The following is a 23,455-nucleotide window of genomic DNA, read 5'->3' on the forward strand; positions in this document are numbered from 1 at the left end:
AAAAAAGAATAAATAGTAATCTATGGAACACATAAAATATTTAACGATCTTCTTTATCATCCTTCAAACGGAGCCAATATCGCAAGTGGACCAACCGAGTCAAACGACACCACAAACAACCAGCCGCACAGTGGTCCAGGTTTAAACAATTACGGCAAAAATTCCGCATTCTCAATATCTTACTATTTTAGTCATGTTAAGTGTTTCGGGACATGATCTAGGGCTAAAGCCTCTATTCGGAATGATCATAAAATTTGGTTCTGTTAGAAAAATACTAAGTAGATGAAAAAACCGAATTTAGTACTATACCATTTAATTCCACTAGAGTTTGTATCCTTTGACAGATACGCGTATTTCGACCTCAACTGTAAGGCCGTCTTCAGTGTCGTGTACTAGACTCGACTTCAGAAAAATACTGTTTTTCATACATTTTGAAGCTCTGAAATATAAAAAAAACTAAAGTTTAGGTAAATTTTGACAAGGGAATCTTTTAAAATCGATTCCATAGTTTTGAAAGCACTTTTGAGCTAGACATTTCCCTCTAATGATAAAAATGAGTTATTATCAGAAAGAAATATGCTGAAACCCGAATTTGTACAGTGAAAATTGAATTGTCGAGTTTTGAAACAAAAATTAAGGTTTTCGGACATGTGCAGATATTTGTCGTTAAGATATGATGAACTTTGAACTATGTTTGGAAATGTAATTTTGCCAGTTTTTCATTTTTGGAGAAATTGGACCACTGTATGCCATTGACCTACTAACTGCCTTCACCGAGGAACACCCTCAAGGGGGCCCACAATTTATGACCCGCTCATCCTAAAACATGACCTCGGACATTGGTTGCTGTCTCCACCCTTCTGATGGATAAATGTTTCCATTGGTTCCCGGCAGCAGTAGTAATAACATTTCAGTACTAGGTACATGTTTGCTCGATGGGGAAAAGAATCTAAGAGGAAATAAGAAAGCAAAGATGCCACACACGATGCATTGTCGCTGTAGGGTGAATACAAAGACAACTGACTGGGGAGGCTTATTAGAACATGAACTCACGGAGATGAAAAAAACGGCAGACAAACAGACGCATCTTGTGAATGATTTCGATCACGAATTATGGAATCGATTGGCATCAAAACTTTTATACGTCGTTAAACATTCTAATGTATTTTTTAAGTACTGTAATCCAGGGTTACATCAATGCTTTGGATATTTTTAAAGTTAATAAGTGCTTTCAGGTGTTATTTTTTTTAAACAGGTACTGGCACCCATCGCTCGTCGCTGTATATTATTTTCTGGAAGTTCAGGAAAGTTCATAATATGCTTTTAGCGGTTGTTTAATTCTTCATGAGCATCATTCTAAACATATATTAATTGCTTACACCTTGGAGATCTGTGTTAGTTAATACTATCTTCATAATTTTGTTTAACAACATTTAGCTTTTATTAACATTTTGTTAACAACATTTTACAATTAATTTGCCGTCACAGCGCAATGCCTTCACCTCTGAATTCTGGTCCCAATCAATACCATTTGAATCTGGTAGCGCAAGATTTTCGCAAGGAATACCTTCAAGTACTTCAGGACGGTTGGAAGCCCACTTTCGTTATTTGAATCCACAATTGTCCATCACTGCGTTGAATTGTCGCCTCAATTCGATCACAGATTCGATGTCGTATGCTTCAGAAATAACGTCGTCCATGTACACGTCTTTTTTGATTGTAGGTGATGCTAATGGAAACCTTTCTCGCTCATCGAATGCCAGTTGTTTCAAGGTTCGGCGAGATATGGTGCTTATTTGGTGCCGTACATCACAGTTAGGGGCTCAAACGGTACCACCTTCTCGTCGGGAGTACTCCATAGGATGCATTGTAGCGGCGTGTCCTCCAAACTCATATTTGCCGAAACATTTTCTCGACATCAGCTACGACGATCACCTGACGAATTCTACTGCGGAGAACGATCGACCTCAGATCTTGCTGAATGACTGGTCCAGCATACATTACATCGTTCAACGATACACCCGTAGACGTGAAAGCTATCGCCGCAGCCTTACACATAATGCGGGTTCAAGAGTATCTGTGTAAAGTAAAGTTACTTTCAGAACCGGGTACTGGTTAACGACATAAACCAGGGATGGATGTCAATTGAAGATCCAAGGGATACATACATGGTCCAATATTGTGGAACATGATGTACGATGGAGTACTAACCCTGTCACTGCCGATCGGAGTTGAGATCGTCGGGTTCGCATATCACGTCGTTCTTGCGATAACTGGCGAGACTGCGGAAGAGGTGGAGATGCTAACGGCGGAATCGCTAGACACCATTGAATCGTGGATGACTGGAGTTAAGCTGCAGTTGGCTCATCACAAAACGGAGGTGGTGCTGGTCAGCAACTGAAAAGCGGTTCATCTGCTCGAAATCAACGTCGGAGGACACGCAATCTCATCTAAACGCTCTCTGAAGCACCTTGGAGTAATGGTCGACGACAGGCTAAACTTCAACAGCCACGTAGACTATGCCTGCGAAAAGGCAGCGAAAGAAGCTAACACCTTAGCTAGGATCATGCCCAACATTTGGAAGACCAAGAAACAGTACGAGGCGTCTTCTGGCAACCGCATCATCGTCTACAGTCTACACTGAGGTACGGAGTCCCGGCTTGGGCTGCAGCGTTTGGGGACCAAATGTTACCGAGATGCTGGCAGGTACGTTCCGGCTCATGGCTAAACGGGTTGTAAGTGCCTACCGCACTATATCGTCGGAGGCAGTGTGCGCTATCGCCGGAATGGTCCCCATCTGCATCACTCTGGCTGACCACATAGCATGCTACCACCAAAGGGACACAAGGAATGTGAGGAATAGCATCAAAATGGATGCAATGGCGAGGTTTATTATTATTATTGTATAATCATCTTCGATAATAATATCGTACAGACTAAATGACTAACCTATATTCTTAATCCTAGCTTTAAAACAGTTCTTCGACAAATTTAGATCAAACATTTCACAAACAGAGTTAAAATTCCTTAAACAAGAGGTGAGAGGGTTATTATATCCGTAGTTCGTTCTGTGCATAGGGATGGCAATGAGTGGTGCATAACGCAGTCTACGACAAGGTACATTGAGCTGTACTTCTGCAAGAAGATCAGTACAGTCGATTTTACTCGTCAGAATATCGTGTACAAGGAGTCTTTGAAGTTTTAGCCTTCTATCTGAGAGCAGCTCAAGGTCTACAAGCTCACAGCGGGAAGAATAATCCGGTAAGTTAACCGGGTCGTTCCGAGGGAGGCGCCGAATAACGAAGCGGATGAATGATTTTCTATCCGAATCACTTGAGACGTGTGATATGATGCCCACACAGGTACAGCGTATTCTAAAATAAATGCGCACTAGGGCGCAGAACAAGGCTTTCAGTGCATATACGTCAGTGAACTGCGATGCATTTCTACGGATGAATCCAAGCACGGAAAACGCCTTCGCTGTAATAGCGGAAATATGCTCATTGAAACGCAATTTAGAGTCAATAATTACTCCTAAGTCCCGAATATAGCGTAAGCATAGTCAATTGAGGTAAGGCTGCGGCAAAACGATATAACTTTACACTTGTTGATGTTGATTGTCATACCATTTTCATTACACCATTGTAGAAGCGAATGAATGTCGTCTTGTAGAGCGACACAGTCGAGTATGGAGTTAATCACTCGAAAAATTTTAAGATCATTAGCAAACAATAGTTTTTCAGACGAAAATCGTCGGCACAAGTCATTGATGAACAGCACAAAAATTAGTGGTCCCAGCACACCGCCTTGTGGTACCCCTGAATGTATGCTGAAGGCAGTGGATCGAGAGGTGTTGATTCTGACGTAAGCTTTTCTGTCAGTGAGGTAGGGCAGAATCCAGTCTGTTAACCAATCTGGAAACCCCATGTGACGCAATTTTTCAACGGCATAACGATGGGGTACAGTGTCGAATGCTTTTGAAAAATCAACATAGATTGAGTCAATTTGTTTTCGCTGCTCAACCTCACGATACAGCATGTTTGTGTAGCATAGCAGGTTGGAAGTTGTTGAACGATGAGGTAGAAATTCATGTTAGTACTCAAAATGACCGAGTTAGCAGCAGACAGCATTACTTTGTGTACCATGGACTCCAAGAGTTTTCCGAGGCAACAGAGAATTGAGATTCCTCGAGAATTGTCCGCAAGACGAATGCTGCCTGATTTGTGAATAAGAATCATTGTAGCAGTTTTCCATAATTCCGGAAACGTTTTCTCGCGAAGAGACCGATTGTAAAGTATGGTCAACGGTGTTACTAAAGAAGTAGCACAGCTTTTCAACAGATGAGGAGGCAACCCATCCACTCCAACACCTTTCGTGGCGTCCAAATTCAGTAAAGCATTCAACACTTCTCGATTGGAAAACTGGAAAGGCGGGAAATGTATGTTGTACGTTTGAACGTTGTGGAAGCAACCAGGGAAAACTTGAGGAGATGTTGTACTGTACACACTTTGGAAGTAGCTCGCAAAGAGGTTCGCTGCTTCTACGGATGTGGCGGCCTTAGTGTCTCCGTAGCTTATGGTGTTCGGAATTCCATTGCTCAGGTGGCAACAGTAATGGAATAATTCGGAGAAAGGTAGGCGGACGCACAGACTAATTCCTAACGTGCCGGTCTGGACGTCAAGAAAACATGGAGAAGTTCACTTTTTCCTGACTCAGTTTTTGTCAGGCCATGGATGCTTCCGGAAATATCTAAACAGATTCGGACAGTCTCCACATTGTCTGGCCTGCCCAAATATCGAGGAGACCCCAGCGCATGTCATATTCGACTGCCCTCGGTTCAGGGGTATATGACGCGAGATGATGCCAGAAACCGCCAACGTTCTAAATCCGGACAACATCGTGCAGAACATGTGCCAGCATGAAAGCACTTGGAATGTCCGTCCAATGCTTCGGCGAGATATCTAACCACCAGTTGGGAAAAACGAGTAGTCGCAGAGACACCGTAGAAATGTCGTAGTGAGCAGCGTTTTTGACGACATTCAACTTAACAAGCGAACCAGCAGAACAGCTAGAGGCTTAAATTGACGAAGTGCATGAGCACAGCCCTCCCCCAATGAAGTTGCCAGATGTAGTTCCAGGGGGGGGATCAAGGCACAGGAGCAGTAGGGAAAGTTTGTTAGTGGTTAAGCTCGCCTAACGTGAGTCCCACACCGTGCCAACACACAACAGGTCAGGCTTCTGAAGCTTTTTTGTACCCTAGTATAAAAAAAAACCCGCAGACGTTTTGCAGGACGCATTGAGAACAACTCTAACCTTCGTTGTCGTACTCGAATCCTTGATAACTGGATGCTGGGGCAGAAAACACCATCTAACTGCCTTTTCCTCACTTTCGTCCACCATTTGCATGTGACCGAGCTCCAGATATTCGATCATGAAGTCGCTATACTGCTTTCGAAGACGTTCGTCTTTTGACAACCTTCGTTCCACCGCTCGCAGCCGGTGGTTTGCTTTTGCTTCTGCAAACCTGAAGCGTCTGTACTCCATGTTAGGAGTGACTCACAACAGCGTCTGTTCCTCATGTCAGGGGCGGCTGATCATCGTCCGAGTGCCAGAGAAGGACTCTAAGCTAAACGGGGGGTTAGTGTTAAGCCCTGCAAGCCAGCCGTAAAAATGTCAAGCAACGAATAATCAACGAGAGAATACGAACCGGGGAAATCGACGAAGACCATAGCGACGTAACTAGTGATTGGAAGCTCGGTACGGGACTAGCGATTGGAAGCTCGGTACGTGGAACTGTGAATCTCTCAATTTCTTCGGGAGACAAGCATTCTCGCCGACGTGCCAGATTTGCACAATATCGGTCATATCAGCTGATGGCTGATGGACTAAAACTATCAATATCAGTTGCGAACTATCAATATCACTTGGATCTGACAACCAACAGCTGTGATGCGACATCGCACTCTAGATCACAATCACTGCAGAATGAGTGATCACGTGGTAATTACCCATGCTATTAATGTTTTTTCAGTGACCAACACACAGTTTCAATCCGTCTGCAGCAGTATCAAGAATATCGTACTGATAAATTGCCATTTTATTTGCTTAATTTAAGGCTAAACTTGAGCCATCAGTGATATGAGTAGTGTGTGATCCTTTGACCGTGCCGCTTGCTCCTGCTGGGGCGGGTGAAGCAGTCAAGCAGGATTAATCGTGTTTCGCGCGCAGTGCAGTGGGGGGGAGAAAAGTGGCGTGATTCGCGGACTTATTTAGTAGTGTGTGATCCTTTGACCGTGACGCTTGCTCCTGCGGGGGCGGGTGGAGCGGTCAAGCAGGATTAATCGTGTTTCGCGCGCAGTGCAGTGAAAAAGTGCGTTGTATTTTGCGGTAAGCACAGTGCTGCGACGGAAGAAACAGCATTACATCCTGGTAAAATCATTCTTTATTATTATTTACCTACCTATTTCCATATGAAACTAAATACGTGCCAGGGTCGAACATTTAATTTTCGATTCGGGAAGTGTAAAAATATTTCAGATATCCATTTGATATCTGGGTGTTTTTATGCGGGGCTTACTGTATATGAAAATGACCTCAGAATGTGTGTGTATTTACTGCCATTCTTGAAATGGGTCGTTGGAATTTCAGTAGAGCTATCACCTTTCATCTCCTGGGCTAAAATTGTCTGCAGATATGAAGATATCGAAGGGTATCAATAAATACATGCATACAATTTTCTTCCATAAAAGCACTGCCGGTCAGTGGGAGGTGGATTGTATACACACACACACACACACTTGAGCCATCAGTGATATCCATAGTCTATCGCCATCAATGCACTGGTGATGGAGTAGAGAGCATGATGTTGATGTGATATGAATGATCCGAATTGTATCGCAGTCGGCCTGTACAAATCAGCAAATTTCAAGCGTTGATAGTGACAGCCAGCAGCTCTGCGACGTGCTGAAGGACCGCAGATTCAGCATCGTAGCGTATCAGGAAGTATGTTGGAAGGGATCAATAATGGTGCGAACGTTTAAAGGTACCATACCATCTTCCAGAACTGCGGCAACACACACGAGCTGGGAACAGCTTTTATAGCGAGTGTGCAAGTTGAGGCTCAAAGGCCAATTATTCAACTTCAGCATACCAAACGTGCACAGCCCTCAATCCGGAAGCACTGATGATGACAAAAACGCTTTTTATGCGCAGCTCGAACGCGAGTAAGACAGCTGCCCAAGCCACGACGTCAAAATCATCATAGGTGATCTAAACGCTCAGGTTGGCCAGAAGGAGTAGTTCAGACCAGGGGTAGGAAATTTCGCATTAAGACGTTTCGCATACGGACGTTTGGCATAATGGACATTTGGCATAATCAGAATTATATGCCTTTTTTTAATATACTACCTGTTTTTGTATGAAACTGATTTATGCGAAACGTCCATTATGCCAAACGTCCGTATGCGAAACGTCCTTATGCGAAATGTCTTTATGCGAAATGGGTCACCCAGTTCAGACCGACTATTGGAAAGTTCAGCGCCCACCAGCTGACGAACGAAAACGGCTCAAAACTAATTGATTTCGCCGCCTCCAAGAATATGTCCATTCGTAGCACCTACTTCCAGTACAGCCTCCCCTACTGATACACCTGGAGATAACCACAGCAAACAGAATCACAAATAGACCACGTTCTGAATGATGGACGGCACTTCTCCGACATTATCGACATCATGACCTATCGTGGCGCTAACATTGACTCTGACCACGGTCTGGTGATGGTTAAACTGCGCCCAAAACTCTCCGTCGTCAACTACGTACGGTACCGTCGGCCGCCCCGGTATGACCTAGAGCGGCTTAAGCAACCGGATGTCGCAACTGCGTACGCGCAACACCTTGAAGCTGCATTACTATAGTGAGCTGGATGAAGCCCCTCTCGAGGAATGCTAGAGATCAGTGAAAGCAGCCATCAACAATGCAGCTGAGAACAACGTCGGGTACGTGGGACGAAGTCGACGGAACAATTGGTTCGACGAGGAATGTAAGCAGATTCTGGAGGAGAAGAATGCACCACAGGCGGTCATGCTGCAGCAAAGAACAGCTGTGCCGGTCTCATGAAACACGTATGTTCTATCAGAAGCTCAACGCATCCCGCAACGGCTTTGTGCCACGAGCCGAGATGTGCAGGGATAAGGATGGGAGCATTTTAACGGACGAGCGTGAGGTGATCGAAAGGTGGAAGCAGCACTTCGACTAACACTTGAATCGCGGTGAGAGCACAGGTTATGAAGAACGGGACCACGGAGGAAAAGCCTTCGTCAGTACTGCGGGCAATGGCAACCAACCAGCCCGCAGTTTGAGGGAGGTTAAGGATGCCTTTCACCAGCTCAAGAACAATAAAGCTGCTGGTAAGGATGGTGTCGGAGCTGAAGTCTTGAAGATGGGCCCGGAGAAGCTGTCTGCACCGGCTGGTAGGTACAATCTGGGAAACAGAACAGCTACCAGAGGAGTGGAAGGAAGGGGTAATATGCCCCATCTACAAGAAAGGCGACAAGTTAGATTGTGAGAACTTTCGAGCGCTCACCATTCTAAATGCGGCCTTCAAAGTATTGTCACATCCGTCGTCTGTCACCTGTAGTTCGTGGGAAGTGATCAAGCCGGCTTCGTTGACGACCGATCGCCAAGGGACCAGATCTTTACGGTATAGCAAATCCTCCAAAAATGTCGTGAATACCAGGTTCCAACGCATCATCGATTTCAAGCCGGCATACGGCAGTTTCGATTGCGTAGAGCTATGGAAAATCATGGACGGGAACAGCTTTCCCGGGATGCTCATGAGACTGATAAGAGCGACTATGCAAGGTGTGTAAAATTGTGTGAAGGTTTCAGTCAATCAGGCTGTACCGATTCGCAATCTCATCGAACTGGATTTTTTGTCCCATTCAGGAAAAAGCATCCATCAAAGTGCAAAAACGATTCGCAAAATCACGCAAATTCAAATCTGCTTGCACCGCCACTGCCTTTATCCCTTGCATAGGGCGGACGGAAGTCATCCGTCCGTCGCGAGCGCCATTCCGGAAATGCTAAGCCATGGTTTGCTCGCCACGAAATTGCAGTTTAAAATTTTCCGCACCATAAATTTCCCATAATCTTACATTATTGCAGTTCAAATATCATAAATTGCTCTCTGGCAAAAAATATACCACGCTGCAGGAATGCATCTCTAGCGAAGCAAAATAAAAAGCGAGGCGTTGCATTTGCTCCTTCCCGGAACAGCAACCTCCAGCTGTGTCTATCTATGGTGCGGGTGCAAACTCCGAGGAAAAGTGCCTATCCGAGCTTTCCCGTAATAACAGTAATTGCTTGAATACTTTCCCCAGAAAAGCAACAGCTTCATATCCTTGGCAACCAAGTCCTGTTGAGCGACGTGCGACGCTACCGGAGTACCGTAAAATCGGGTGTAATTGATCAGAAGGGTGAAATTGATCATCGTATCACTCGATTTTATTTATTCGGAATGGAGCACAAATATCAATGTAAGTTGCAGTAAATGAACGTTGCTTGTCGTAACTATTGTCGAATGGTGTGTTGTGAAGTTTTTTGCGTTAAAAAATGTTTATTACTATGTAAATAACGTAAAATTTCAAAATCATGCAAGGTGCAGTATTGACAAACACCTATGAACTTCTATTTATAAGCAAGGATTTGAACATGGTATAAACCTGAAAGTTTGGGAGGATGCTTGAGATATATCCCCAAACCAAATTTCATCACCAAAACTCGTACCAATTTGCTCATATGGTTGAAATAATTGAATTTCTGTTAGATATCATTGAATTCCTTAGAAAATTGCATACATTTAGGCGTTTTCCGCGTAATTCTTGAAATTTAACTATTTGTTATTTATATAAATATTGCATTGATAAGAATTTTACAAGCATATTCGGATTCAGGGAGCTCAAATTTATCATATAGAGTTGTTTTGGAAACTAACAATAATGGCATTGACAAGTGATCAATTTCACCCCGAAATGAGATCCTCTGATTTTTTATTTTTGAGGTATTTGTTAACACTAAAATGACATTTGTTAGAAAATGTCGGTACATAAGTCGATGAGGCTCACCTTCGTACTTGTTTTCCTGCATTTAGTTGTTTGGCATTGTTAACATTATAGAAAACAGACTAAAAAAACCGTGAAAAATGATCAATTTCACCCGAAATTACGGTAGAAAAAAAATTGCGCTGTGTATATCACATAATTTTCATTACTTACCACCTGAATAAGATATGAATGAGCCCTGCATAAGTGGTAAAATATCTCAAATAAAATCGATTTCATATACTACAAACAACAGACTAATAATTGGATCAGATATTGCAATACTTCAATAGTACTAGGTGAATTGTCACATAAAAGTGAAATTTTTCAAAAGTATTTCAATACCTCAAGCAGTCCTCAATAGCTTCCCAATACCTTGAAGATTTTTAATTGTTTTAAACAGTGAATCAATTGTCACTCAACACGCAACAACAAAGACATAGTCATCTCCTAAACTTGCTGCAACTATTTTACTCCCCAACATCAGTTTATCACCACTTGAACAGAATATGGTAATGATGGATCATTTCGTGCGCAGCGATTTTCTGGGCTTCGCATTGCAATTTTCGAGAACTTTCTCTGTGTTGGTAAATATTTTGCACATTATCGAACAGCGTACATAAAACAAATTTGGTTTTGTGTTTAAAATAACTGATTAATCGCGAGTTGAAAAGGTGGCAACAATGTTGCGCCCTGTGATTGTCATGACAATTTTGCTTTTGATTGTATCCCAATCCGCAAAAGTTGGGATAAACGGTTGAGAGCGAGCTTGCTTTGTTGTTTGTTTTTCATCTGTTTTGATGACAATTTGATTCACTGGTTTTAAACAATATTTTCAATACCATATCAATACCATTAGTTGCGCACAATGCCTGGACTATTAAACAATACTTAATGGTATACATAGATCGGCACGAGTAATCCGTTCTTGCTCGGGTAGAGGGAGTGCTTATGCTGAGCCATCGTCTCCAAGGGACGTGTGGCAGAACTTCACTCCGCGAGAGTGTCGTCATCGTCGTCGTCGCGATGCTTTGGTTTGACTGCAGCTGTATGCTATGAAAGTGCTTCCTGTTCGAGGAATAAAGCCTTATTTTTGTAACGTCATGCGAATCTACATTTTTTAGATGCAGGGCAAAATCGTGCTATGAGGCTAGTGGGATTCTACCAGCGCGATTTTCGTACTTCACCACTGATTCCTTCTTCAAACGTACACAGCAAAAATCAATAAAAACCTGGCTACTTAACTATTGACTATGTATCAATAATCAGACGTAAATGAATAAGATCAAATCTATTTTCAATTTTTATTGATTTCACTGCGGAACAAGTTTTTGTCTCAAGCACCAAAATACCGCTATTTACTAGATTAAGGATTGCTGAATCCATTGCCGTTTTCAACAATATCCTAGCACGTCTAGTTTTTGAGATGTTGACTGTTGAAAATTTGATACTTGACTATTTCAGCCAACTTGCATGCAAGTTTGCTAGCTTGTATGGCAATTTATTCGCTTAATATGCCACAGATTTCGAATTTCATGTGTATAACAATTATTATCAACAAAGTTCATAATATTTTCGATGCTTAAAAGATATTTTTTTGATGGTTTGGAAAAGTATTGTATTTTGCCATATAAGGGAAACGAAAAATTTTGTATGGAGACCGAAAGCATGCTGAAAAAATCGATTCGTTCAATTTGAACTCAATTAGGGTAGGTGTACCAGTTATGGCCATAGTGGTTCTCTATTTCGCCATACGTGATATCTGGAATGCCGTCACATTTTGAAAAATCTTTTGTGTTTTAGCAGTAAAATAAAGGATAAATCTTGATGTTAAAACATTCAGAAAGATTAAAAATGTAAAAGTTATCGAAATTTTGCATATGGCCAAATAGTGAACCCCTATGGCCATAACTGGTACACTTTCCCTATATCTAAAATGGAAGTTAAAGTTATATTTTGCATGCTTAGTGGTTCAGATCAAATAAAAGTTCGATAAATCATACTTTAAATTTTATGTCAATATCAATAAAACCAGTGTTTTATACAACTTTGGCGCCCAGTAGCTTAAAATTGGGATATGCTGAAACATTTCTGAGAACGGCATCAGATACAACAATAACAAATCTACAAGAGACACATAATTTGATCCTTGAGACAAGCAAAAATGTCATTTTTGTTACGCGGTGTTTCTACTCGTCGGCCATTTCTGACGTATTTCCATCTATTGCAGCCTACTTCCGCGAACCCTGTCGCGCTCAACTCCGACTACTAGCATGTACTGGAAATGGCTGGATCTGATGAAAATCTCACCTCGACTGTAATACCCAATTCGACTGGTAAATATCTAACATCTTTTTTGTTAACTCCTTAAACTGGTTCTATCGATAGGTTCATCAGTCGTCGATTGGTTCTGAACTTTTAAAGTATGTAATGATGCACAAACAAACGGAGTCATATTACAATTTATTTTTTGCTGTGTAGAGTTTCTTGCTTTTTCGACTTTGAACAAGTTTCGAATCCACCCCTTGTATGAAGCTAGTTTGCAAAAGGCTATAATAATATTATTGTGCTCATATTTTTAATAAGTTTTTTGCTGGCTTGATTTTTTCGCAGCAGCTTCTTTTTGTGCTGCAAGAACCTACTTTTCTCGCTTGCCGTGGAATGTGGAAGCATTTTCGCGCTTTTTGGTCTCATTTCCATTCACATTGTGCATCGTCGGATGGGTTCCGGGAGGGTCTTCGGAAGAGAGAAGAAAAGTGCTAGAAATTGCATCGTATCAAAATTTATATTGAAAACGGGTGAAATTTCCCGCGATTTTTCGCTACTTTCCAACACCATGCGGATGCATTTTCTTATCGCATGTATGGGACCGAGTATGGACCGAGAGTCAATGGTAGAGCTAGTGAATGGTAATAGAGAGACTTCACCGGTCGAGCGAACTACATTGCAGAGGGGTGGGATCTTGTATTAGTTCCGGGAGCGAGCAAAGTCAGATACGAATGGAGGAAGGGAAGAATTCTTTGGAAAATAGGGAAAAAAGTTTCCCGGATGGCAAGTCATAATAATAAATACGAGGCAAGTGTAGTGACTTGTGAAATTAGTTTGCTGCTTTTCGCTATTTTCAGTGCATGCAGTACTATCTTAATTAGCAGTTAAATTCAAAAGCTAGCAGAATTAATGTAATGAAGCTGTTTATGTCGGGCTACTTATGCATGAAATATCGATGTAATTAACAATATCAGTTTTGCAGCGGGTTGAGTTTGAATAATCTAAATAGAGGCGACTGTAACGTTTTATGCAAACATTTTGTTCAGAGCGATCGGTTACTTGAACCTTGTTCTTTTTGAAACAAAATAAGAAAAACTTGTGAGCTTGATTTTCAGCGAGAAGACGTGTGATTTTTTCAACACACATATTTTTGCGATTTGTTAGAATTCTCGGGACGAAAACGACCTTAAGTCACAATTTGTAACTTTTTTATAGAAGCCCCCCTAGGAGTCGTTCAAAACTTTTGTTTTCACAAAAATGAAATTTCCCACAAAAAAATAATTAACGGAAAATTTCAAATTTCTGGGTCATTCCAATCAAAAGTTACATTGATTTGAATTTTGTAATGGGTCTAAAAGCCTCAAGGTCCTTCCTAAGGTTAATTGTGATCGAAAAATCACCATAGCTTAGGGAAAGATTTTGTTCGTTCAGCAAATTTAAGGCGAATCGATATGTCCCCTAAGCAGTTTTTAGGCTAAAAGAGTATGAAATCAAATGGAAAACTGCTACCCTCCCCTAAAGCCCATGTCATATTTGTCACACGTGCCCAATATACCAATTGTTGGAAAGGTCAATTTTATCACCCGAAGGCACAAACTGTTGTTTTGATTATCTCGAAAAGCCGTGACCGATTGCACAAAATAATTGGACTTGACTAACGCAAATGGCGATCATATAAACAGACAGCAGTCGTTTCCGTTTAACGATGGTAAGAAATTGGCAAGCGAATCTGATTCGCAAAATGGTACGGTTTTACGTAATATTATTAGTTCCGGTAGAAAAATCCGTTCGTGTCCTGCCAGTACAAGCGCTTTTTTATTAATTCCATTCAGATATGATTCCGTCTTTTGCTACATATGTGACGTATATTTTCCGATTCGTGCATTTGTTTCATGAAGATTTACATGCTATGAAAAATCTGTGCCAACACAACCTGTGAGGGTGCTTCAGCACTGAACGTGATTTTGCAATTTTGTCGAGTTCGATGAATAGATGAGGGTAAGGGGAGATTGTCGTTGCTGGAAACTGCTGTTACTACACTGAAATGGTACTTTTTTTTATTGAAGTTGACTCGTTTCTCTTTGCCCATTACTCAAGTGTAGTCACCATTTTGACACTGACCAAACCATCAGCTGTTGGCCTTGCTGATAAATGATGGATCTGTGTCACTACGGGAAAATATGCATCGGACGGCAGCTGACGACAAGGTTGTGTGCTTTTCTGTTTCCGTCATATGCAAAATGTGCCGCGAACCGGAATTAATAAAAATAGATGTTCGATATTTATGCTGTAAATATTATTCTGCTGAAGCATTCGTTTTTCGGACGTTGGCTTATGGTGGATCTAGCGGGTCAGTTCCCAGTTGGCAAACAAATGAGTACGTTCAGGTTTAGGTCAGATAAATGGTGGTTTATTGTTTCCACATTGCACGGACTTCAATATCAACATGTATGAAGGTTAAAACGTTCGCGATGGATACCATGCCAATTTGAATTAAAACAATGTTTCTACAATAAGGATATGGAAGTAAAAGTCATGCTTTGTTTTTCACTATTACAATATTTCAAGCTGTTTATTTTCAAAAGCATGAGAATGATTGACAACTCGCAGTTGGTACTCCGTAATTGCAAGAAAAGCTGTACGTACACAGGGTACCACCAAACACAACTCAGGATCAGCAGCATACTTCATGGTTAAGTACTGATGCTTTAATAAGTATAACAAACAATAACGATGTTTATGTGTGAATATTATAAAGTGAGTTACGGAAGCATTAGGAGAAATGATATATTTTTAAGAGCAAAAGGGAAACAAATCTGACCCTACAAAGTTTTGAAACTGATGAAAAATATGAACTATCATAAAATTGTGAAAATTCATTGAAGTTTTCATAAAAATGCCTTAAAAGAAAATAAAATATTCCATAAAGGTAATATCATTGCATCGCTTTAATGGTAATTCATTCAATTATCGATATAATACGGTAAACAATATCACTGCTTCCGCCCGGACATTATTGGTGGGGAAATCATTTATGCGTGACCTTCGCTCAGACGAAAAAGTAAATATTATATCTAACGTGTGTGCTTCTGTAGCGGCATTCGGGATCGTAACGGTCTGTATATGGAACCAGGACTTTGTTTGCTGTCGCTCTCATACCACTGCGCTCTGTTTTCAACCTAGGACCTAGGTATTCTGGGCCATACCGATTCAACAGCGAACGCCAACTTTTCTGTACGTTTTCAATTAAGGTAATTTGTTAATAATTGATTACGTATTGACACAATGAAATCAAATTTTCCTCTAATTTGTGGCTGAGCTCGGTGGGTGTCTCGCCAGATTTGTTTACCGTGCCAAGGCAAGCAGAAAAACATACCGTCGCACTCGTCCGATGGCATTGAAAATCTGGAATGCAAACGTGGCTGTCGTCGCTCCAGCCCCCCAATTCAGAACTGTTTTTCCGCGTCGGAAGTCTCCCCCTTTTTAAAAGGGAAAGCAGTCTTCCAAACATGTCAGCTTCCCGGTGCGATGTCGGAGGAAGAAGGAATACCTACCATCACAACTCAAACAAGCACCCCGACAGAAGTCAATGCACAATGGTCGAGCTTCATACAAAGGAGCGGTCGGAATTATGAAGAATAATTTTGGAAATTTTATACTGTTTTATTTAAAACATATCTTATTAATTATTGATAATTGATTGAAATAGTACTTTTTTTTAAATTCATTATAAGCATCTTTCAAACATTGCATTCATTTCTTATGTCTAGGTGTTCACAGAACCCTTACACTATCAACCTAATTTGGTAAAACTAAATTGAGAATTTTTAAACGTCCTGTTAACAACATATAACATTCCATTGACCGTAGCATTTCAGGGGAAAAAGCCCTTTAAATATACTCAACCTAACTTAACCTAGATAAGTAACGCATATATAGTTGCAATAGAAGATTGCAATGAGTTTTGTCTAAAATTATTCATTATTTTTTCGACATTTGTTCCAGCGTTTCAACATTGGATATTCTATATAACTCATTAGACGGATTCCATCTATTACGTAACACTAAAATTGGAAATTTTCGACCCCCTCCCCGCCTATGTAACGCTTTTTGTATGGAATTTAAAAAAAAATAGTATGAGTCGTAACGCTCAAGCCCCCCCTTCGGGCGTTTAATTCACGATGTAAATATCACTTTTACAACCCGAGGAGGAAAGAATAACTCGCAATAACTAATGCATACCATATTTTGGTATCATACCTTAATTAGGTATTGTTCAGTTGTCAATACCTCATTTTGGTATTAAAATGGTATTAGAAAAATACGTTAAAAACATTTAGAAATACTTGTTTTAATTATGAATCGTGGTTTACGGCCAACCAGCCGAGTGGAAGTTTAACAACTACCGAAAAGCTAAACATTACATATAATTTGCAATTGGATTAGATGGACAAATTGATGTGAAGATTTGCGAAAAAGTTACACGTCTTCTCAGTGAGAATCGAACTCACGACTCCCCGATCTCTAGTTGGGGCGCGTTAACCACTACGCCATGAGAGGACTCATGAACGCAGAAGTTAACCTGAATTCGATTTCAGCTCAATAATCACGTGGTCCTCTTTCGCAAAGTGCACCTCTTTCGGAAGAATTAGATGCCCATCCAAACACAACGCTTTCTATATATATCCAATGCCTAGCCCGAGAGCGCATTGTTTTTTAGGTATAGGAATAGCACACTACAAAAATACTTCATTTTGGTATTCGGTAGCTATTGAGGACTGCTGGAGGTATTGAACTAATATTGAAAAATTTCGCTTTTATATGAAAATCCATCATGTATTATTTAGGTATTACAATACCTGATCTACTTATCAGCTTGGTATTTGTAGAATATGCAGAAGGTATTATTTGAGGTATTTTACCTCTTATGCAGGGCTCATTTATACCTCATTCAGGTTGTAAGTATTGGAAATTATCTGGTATGGAATACCTCAATTTGGTATTCAGTAGTTATTTTCTTCTGCTCGGGAAGCTCTACATTTTTATCAGAATTCCAATTATACATTTTAGATTTGGATTAATTTGCCGGATCACATGTCACCGCCAACTGTTACTTATTTTAATTGACGCTTATATTGAGCTGTTCGATAATCCAATCCACATGGTTATCAAATTAATTAACTCATTACGCGTAGTAATTGCACTCGCTCTGCGCGCGTGTGTTGTATACATGAGACGGCTATGGATATGGATTATGAAAAGGGTCTGCGTGATCTGTGAGGATTTGAATTCGAAACTTGTATCCTTCTAAGTAATTGGGTCACCAAGTGGCTCGGTAGCTTAGTTAACTCATCTAGCATACAAGAGTCCAGGGTTCGAATCCAAGCCGTTTTTTCTTCATAATTTCACCCATAATTTATCCATCTTTACCACGCGTAATGAGCTAATTGATTTGCTACTTATTATTGCTTGTCGTATAATGAAGAATGCGGATCCGAAAATTTAAAAAAAGCAACACGTGCACAGCCTACTATGATGGTACTAAATAGGATTTTTCTTCATTTATGCACTCAAAAGTAGAGTTTATTCTGGCAACGCTTGACTTAAATTCAATTTCCTCCATCACCGCAAAAAAACACACAACCCCGTTCACTTATAACTAACACGTCAACTCCATCAAGTTTTGTTTGCAAAGAAATGTTAACATCAAGATTAGAATCGATATGTGTTTCATATGTATTCTAATTGGCTTGAAAGTAATTGAAAGTGGTGCTGATAAAATTGAGAATCGCTTCATGGGATATATGAAATGTAACAGGGACATGATCAGTATCAAAATCATCGTGAGTAACCAGTTGGCAACAAAGATGACTAGAGTCAGTTAAAAGCAAATTAATCGTAGAGGGGTTTCTAGAAGAAATAAAGCAAGTATTTTCTTTGAATTGGAAAAATAACAATACAATCCCAAGCAGCACAGTTCGTTTCAACTCAGGAACAAAATTATCTCTTGAAACTAATCAGAGTTGTCAATTGTTGAAATATGACTTACAATTGCACTGAATAGCAACGCAAAGAGCGCAAGAGGCGGAGTCTGTTTGCAACATATTTAAGTTAAATCGAATTTGCTTATTTGTTTCAAAAAACTTAGAAGAAAATAAATGAATACAAAACGATGAACGAGAATCGAACTTCCGACCTCTAGATCACCAATCCTCTCTTCTACTCACTACTCCACCAGATCTTTGAACAATTGCTTCGCTAATGCACTATAAAAGCGACCACATGGCCCATAAACCAAAGCCTGTTGCTTATAACTCTACTGCACCCTTCGGAATACAAGTTCATTACCAGCTAAATTAGACCACGGCCTTAAATAATCTAAACTTTTCGTAAAAACGTTCGCGCAACAAATGAGAAACACCTTTCAAACAAACAAACTGTTTCCAGAGCATGTTTGCGTTGTTAGATGATACGTCAGGTGCAACTTAACCATATTACAACTGGATGGAAACAAACAAACTTCTTGCTGTCATACACGTAGTTGTGAGCAACTATCTCGCAATTGGGATGAATATTCTTGAGTTGTGGGTATGAGAACGAAAATTGAATGCAAGTTGCGGATGTTTTAAATGAAAGTAGTTTGAAATATAACATTAAAAACGACTTTTTGGGAGAAGTTTCAAGAGTTTGTTTGAAAAGTTGCTGAAAACATCTTGATAAACTTGACTTCATTGCTATTTGCAAATGACATTTACAGCAAATCTTGTCGTTTCAAAAACGTTGAACGTCAAACAAGGAGTGAAATGCATGTTCATTGGAATGACAATGAAACTTTATGAGCCTTGATATTGATATGCAACCGAACTAGAACCAGGCAAGTTACAGATGCTCTTATTGATAAGCGATTGAAATCATTTTTGAAAAGCATCTCTTTGGAAGATGTTTCGTGTGCTACTTGGGATGTTTTTAAAATGAATTTATCAGAGAATGTGGCTTTCCAACATGAAATGGTCGGCGTTAAGTCAGAGGGAACCAAGTACAAAACTTGGGAAAATTGGATTATTCTTTCATCAGATGCGAAATTACCTTACCTTCATTGCACTTCGATAAGATTTTAATGCTGTAAACTGCGAGAGGTATGTAAAAAATTTACTTTGGATGATCAATGAAAATCGGTATAAGTATGCAGTCAAAGTGGACCAAATGCTTATAACCATAACAGAGGAAATGTTCAGCGCGCTGAGGAATGCGAGGAAATGAAAGACATTTTAAGAGACTTGTCAGGTTTTTCGACATTGAATGATTCTTCTACTCATCCATCAATAGAAAAACATGAATATTACCTAATTCGATGCATTTGATTTTTATTTTTGACAATTAACCATATTTGGATGGGTGGTCAAAAATTGTTACAATTTCTGTGCAGACAGAGCGGACCAAGTGTAAGAAAACAATTAACTGATTGATTATTGCATTTTTTGAGTCGATTCCAGAGTCCGATAGAAGTTTCTGGTAGTTCTATGGTGTCCTAGAACTGGTGGAATGTCCTAGAACTCGCTTATTGGACCAGTATAATTTGGACCCTACTCAAGATTTTCACTTGGTCCACTCTGACTAAACGCATATTTCAATGTTTCTGGGCTTCAATGCCTTGACTCTGCAAAACCTTAATTTTCGGGATTAATGATATGGATTATTGAATAATTTACGCTACTGATGTCAAAAGGTCTTGATAATCTGTTATCTTTAAGATATGGTATCTTAAAGATACCCAGGATTGGCCATGCAAGCATTATACTATGCCCACACAGTTTTGGATCACCCACAGTTACGGATCACTTTGGCGTTCAACATCGGATTACTCGCTCAAAACATAAACGTTGACGTAAAACATATTTTCCAATGTCATACTGTTTGTCTTCTACCATTTGCAATGTTAAGCACAACATTCAACCGCTAAACAACGGTGTTTTTGACAAATGTTTAATTGGTACCACGCAGCTCTCATTATATGGTCGTTTTCTGTAAGAAGTGCCATCAGCATTCATAAGATCCCACAGGTGGTAAAATTCGAATTTTATAGCATAAAACATGCTTGTTCGCTTTGATTTAGTATAAGTTCATCTTTGAAAAACATTTTTCTTGATTGTTGATTCTAAATATCGAATATTAGCACTTCTAACTAGTGATCCATAAAATGGGCCAGGAAATGATTATTTACCACGGTTATGGATCACTTCCAAACAGTGAATCAAATTGTCATCAAATCAGACGAAAAACAAACAACAAAGCAAGCTTGCTCACAACCGTTTGTTCATACTGTTTCGGATAAGGATACAATCAAAAGCAAAATTATCATGACAATCACAGAGGCAACACTGTTGCAACCTTTTCAACTTGCAATTTATCAGTTATTATAAACACAAAACCAATTTTTTTATGGATTCTGTTCGATAATGTGTCAATGTTTACCAACACTGAGAAAGTTCTCGAAAATTGCAATGCGAAGCCCAGAAAATCGCTGCGCACGTGGTGATCGATCTTTGTCATATTCTGTTCAAGTGGTGATAAACTGATGTTGCGGAATAAAATTGTTGCAACAAGAATAGGAAATGACAATGTTTTTGTTGCTGCGTGTTGGGTGACAATTGATTCACTGCTTCCAAATAATGTATGATTTTTGCCATCGGACTCATAAAACATAAAGGTGTGTAAATTTCATTGTTTAGGAGACAGTTCATATCTCAGTTACTACAATGCAGTATCACAAAAAAAAGGATTTTGTTCCTTGTTTCCAGCTCTAACACTGCTATTTTTGCAGTAATATGTCACGCATTGTTAACTTTCGCCAAATCATGCAATACAGATGCATTGAGTTGAAAATCTCTTGATTTTGCGCACTGATCCGTAATATGTCTCAATTTGATCCATAACATGAACATTGATCCATAATATGGTTTTTACAAACCGATACAATTTTTAATTTGTATGCAATCCTTTGTAAATATTACACTCAAAATAGTTTACTAACCGAAATTCCGATTTGAAACGATTCAATTCGTGCTTTTAAATTACAATTTTACGTTTTCCATGTTGTTTTATTGAATTTTATAGGTTGGACTCCACACTATTTGATCCATAACTGTGGGGTCATGGTATGATTGTTATTTTCCTTGAAATTGTTCAGTCAGAGTGAACCAACTCACTGAATTATGGTCTTAAGTTCAGTCAGAGTGGACCAAGTGCACATAATCTATCAAAAAATCGTTTTATCAGTGGTTTGGATTATGATTTTTCATGATTATCAATTCACATTACATTGTTTGAACGGGGTCCAGATATCCGTAGCGGTAAACGCGCAGCTATTCAGCAAGACCAAGCTGAGGGTCGTGGGTTCGAATCCCACCGGTCGAGGATCTTTTCGGGTTGGAAATTTTCTTGACTTCCCAGGGCATAGAGTATCTTCGTACCTGCCACACGATATACGCATGCAAAAATGGTCATTGGCATAGTAAGCTCTCAGTTGATAACTGTGGAAGTGCTCATAAGAACACTAAGCTGAGAAGCAGGCTCTGTCCCAGTGGGGACGTAACGCCAGAAAAGAAGAATAATTACATTGTTTGAAAGGAACATGATGATGTGTAGAAATATTGAACCAAAATTTTAACGAGTTTAAAAATAACAAAGCGTCAGACTTTAAGCCTGTTTTTCTCAAAATATGAAAAATGTCACTTGGTCCACTCTGACTTAACGCCGACCAAATGTGAATAATAACATCACATTTTATATGGTCGGCCTTAAGTCAGAGTGGACCAAGTGACATTTTTCATATTTGGAGAAAAATGGGTTTAAAGTCTAACGCTCTGTAATTTTTAAACTCGTTTAAAATTTGGTTCAATATTTCCACACATCTTTGTGTTACTTTCAAACAAAATGATGTGAAGCGATAATCATAAAAAATCATAATCCAAACCTCTGATAGAACGATTTTCTGATGGACTATGTGCACTTGGTCCACTCTGACTGAACTAAAAACCACCGTTCAGTGAGTTGGTTTACTCTGACTGACCAATTTCTAGGAAAATAACAATCATTCAATCTTTGCATGGTCAAACTGGGTGCATATCTCTAAGAAAAACAGATTATCAAGACCCTTCGACACCAGTATCGTAAATTCTTTAAGAATCCATATCGTCAATACTGAAATCAGTGGCATTACAATAGCTAGAAAATTAAGGTTTTGCAGGGTCAGAGTATTAATGACCAGAAATATTCAAAAATGTGTTCAGTCAGAGTGGACCAAGTGAAAATCTTGAGTACTGACCAAAATATACTGGTCCAATAAGCGGGTTCTAGCACATTCCATACATACACTCAAAAAATGCAATAATCAATCAGTGTATTGCTTTTCAACACAAGGCCCACTCTGTCTGCATAAAAATTGTTGCATTTTCTGACCACCCATCGATATATGATATGATAAATGGTTAAAAATCAAAATCAAATGCATCGAATTTAATAATATTTACAAATTTCTTTTGTTGGATAAATAGAAGAATCATTCGAAGTCAAGAAATCTGACAAATTTCTAGAAATGTTTTCAATTTCCTCGCATTTTTCAGCGCGCTGATCATTTTCGCTGATATGGTAATAAGCACTTGGTCCACTCTGACTGCACACTTTTATCGAGTTTTATTGATCATCCAAAGTAAATTTGTTACATATCTCGCGCAGTTTACAGCATTCTTAAAATCTGATCGAAGTGAAACGGAAGTAAGGTAATTTCGCATCTAATGAGAGAATAATCCAATTTTCCCAAGTTTTGTACTTGGTCCCCTCTGACTTAACGCCGACCATACATGACTTTTTTTGTTCTGATTAAGTAATTTAACAAAAACCAAAGCCCGTAAGCTTAGCTAAGAATTTCCCATGTTCTCTATTAAATAAATAATAGGATGGTAAAAATTGACGTTAAATAGTTAAATGCTGCAGACTGGCTGCTGCAAAGTGATCAAAACTTTGAAGAACACAACCAACGATTTAAGATTTTTGCAGGTATTGTAGCTCATAATGCTAAGAGTTAATGACTA

This window comes from Aedes aegypti, chromosome 3, assembly GCF_002204515.2.
Source record: "Aedes aegypti strain LVP_AGWG chromosome 3, AaegL5.0 Primary Assembly, whole genome shotgun sequence".
Lineage (NCBI taxonomy): Eukaryota > Metazoa > Arthropoda > Insecta > Diptera > Culicidae > Aedes > Aedes aegypti.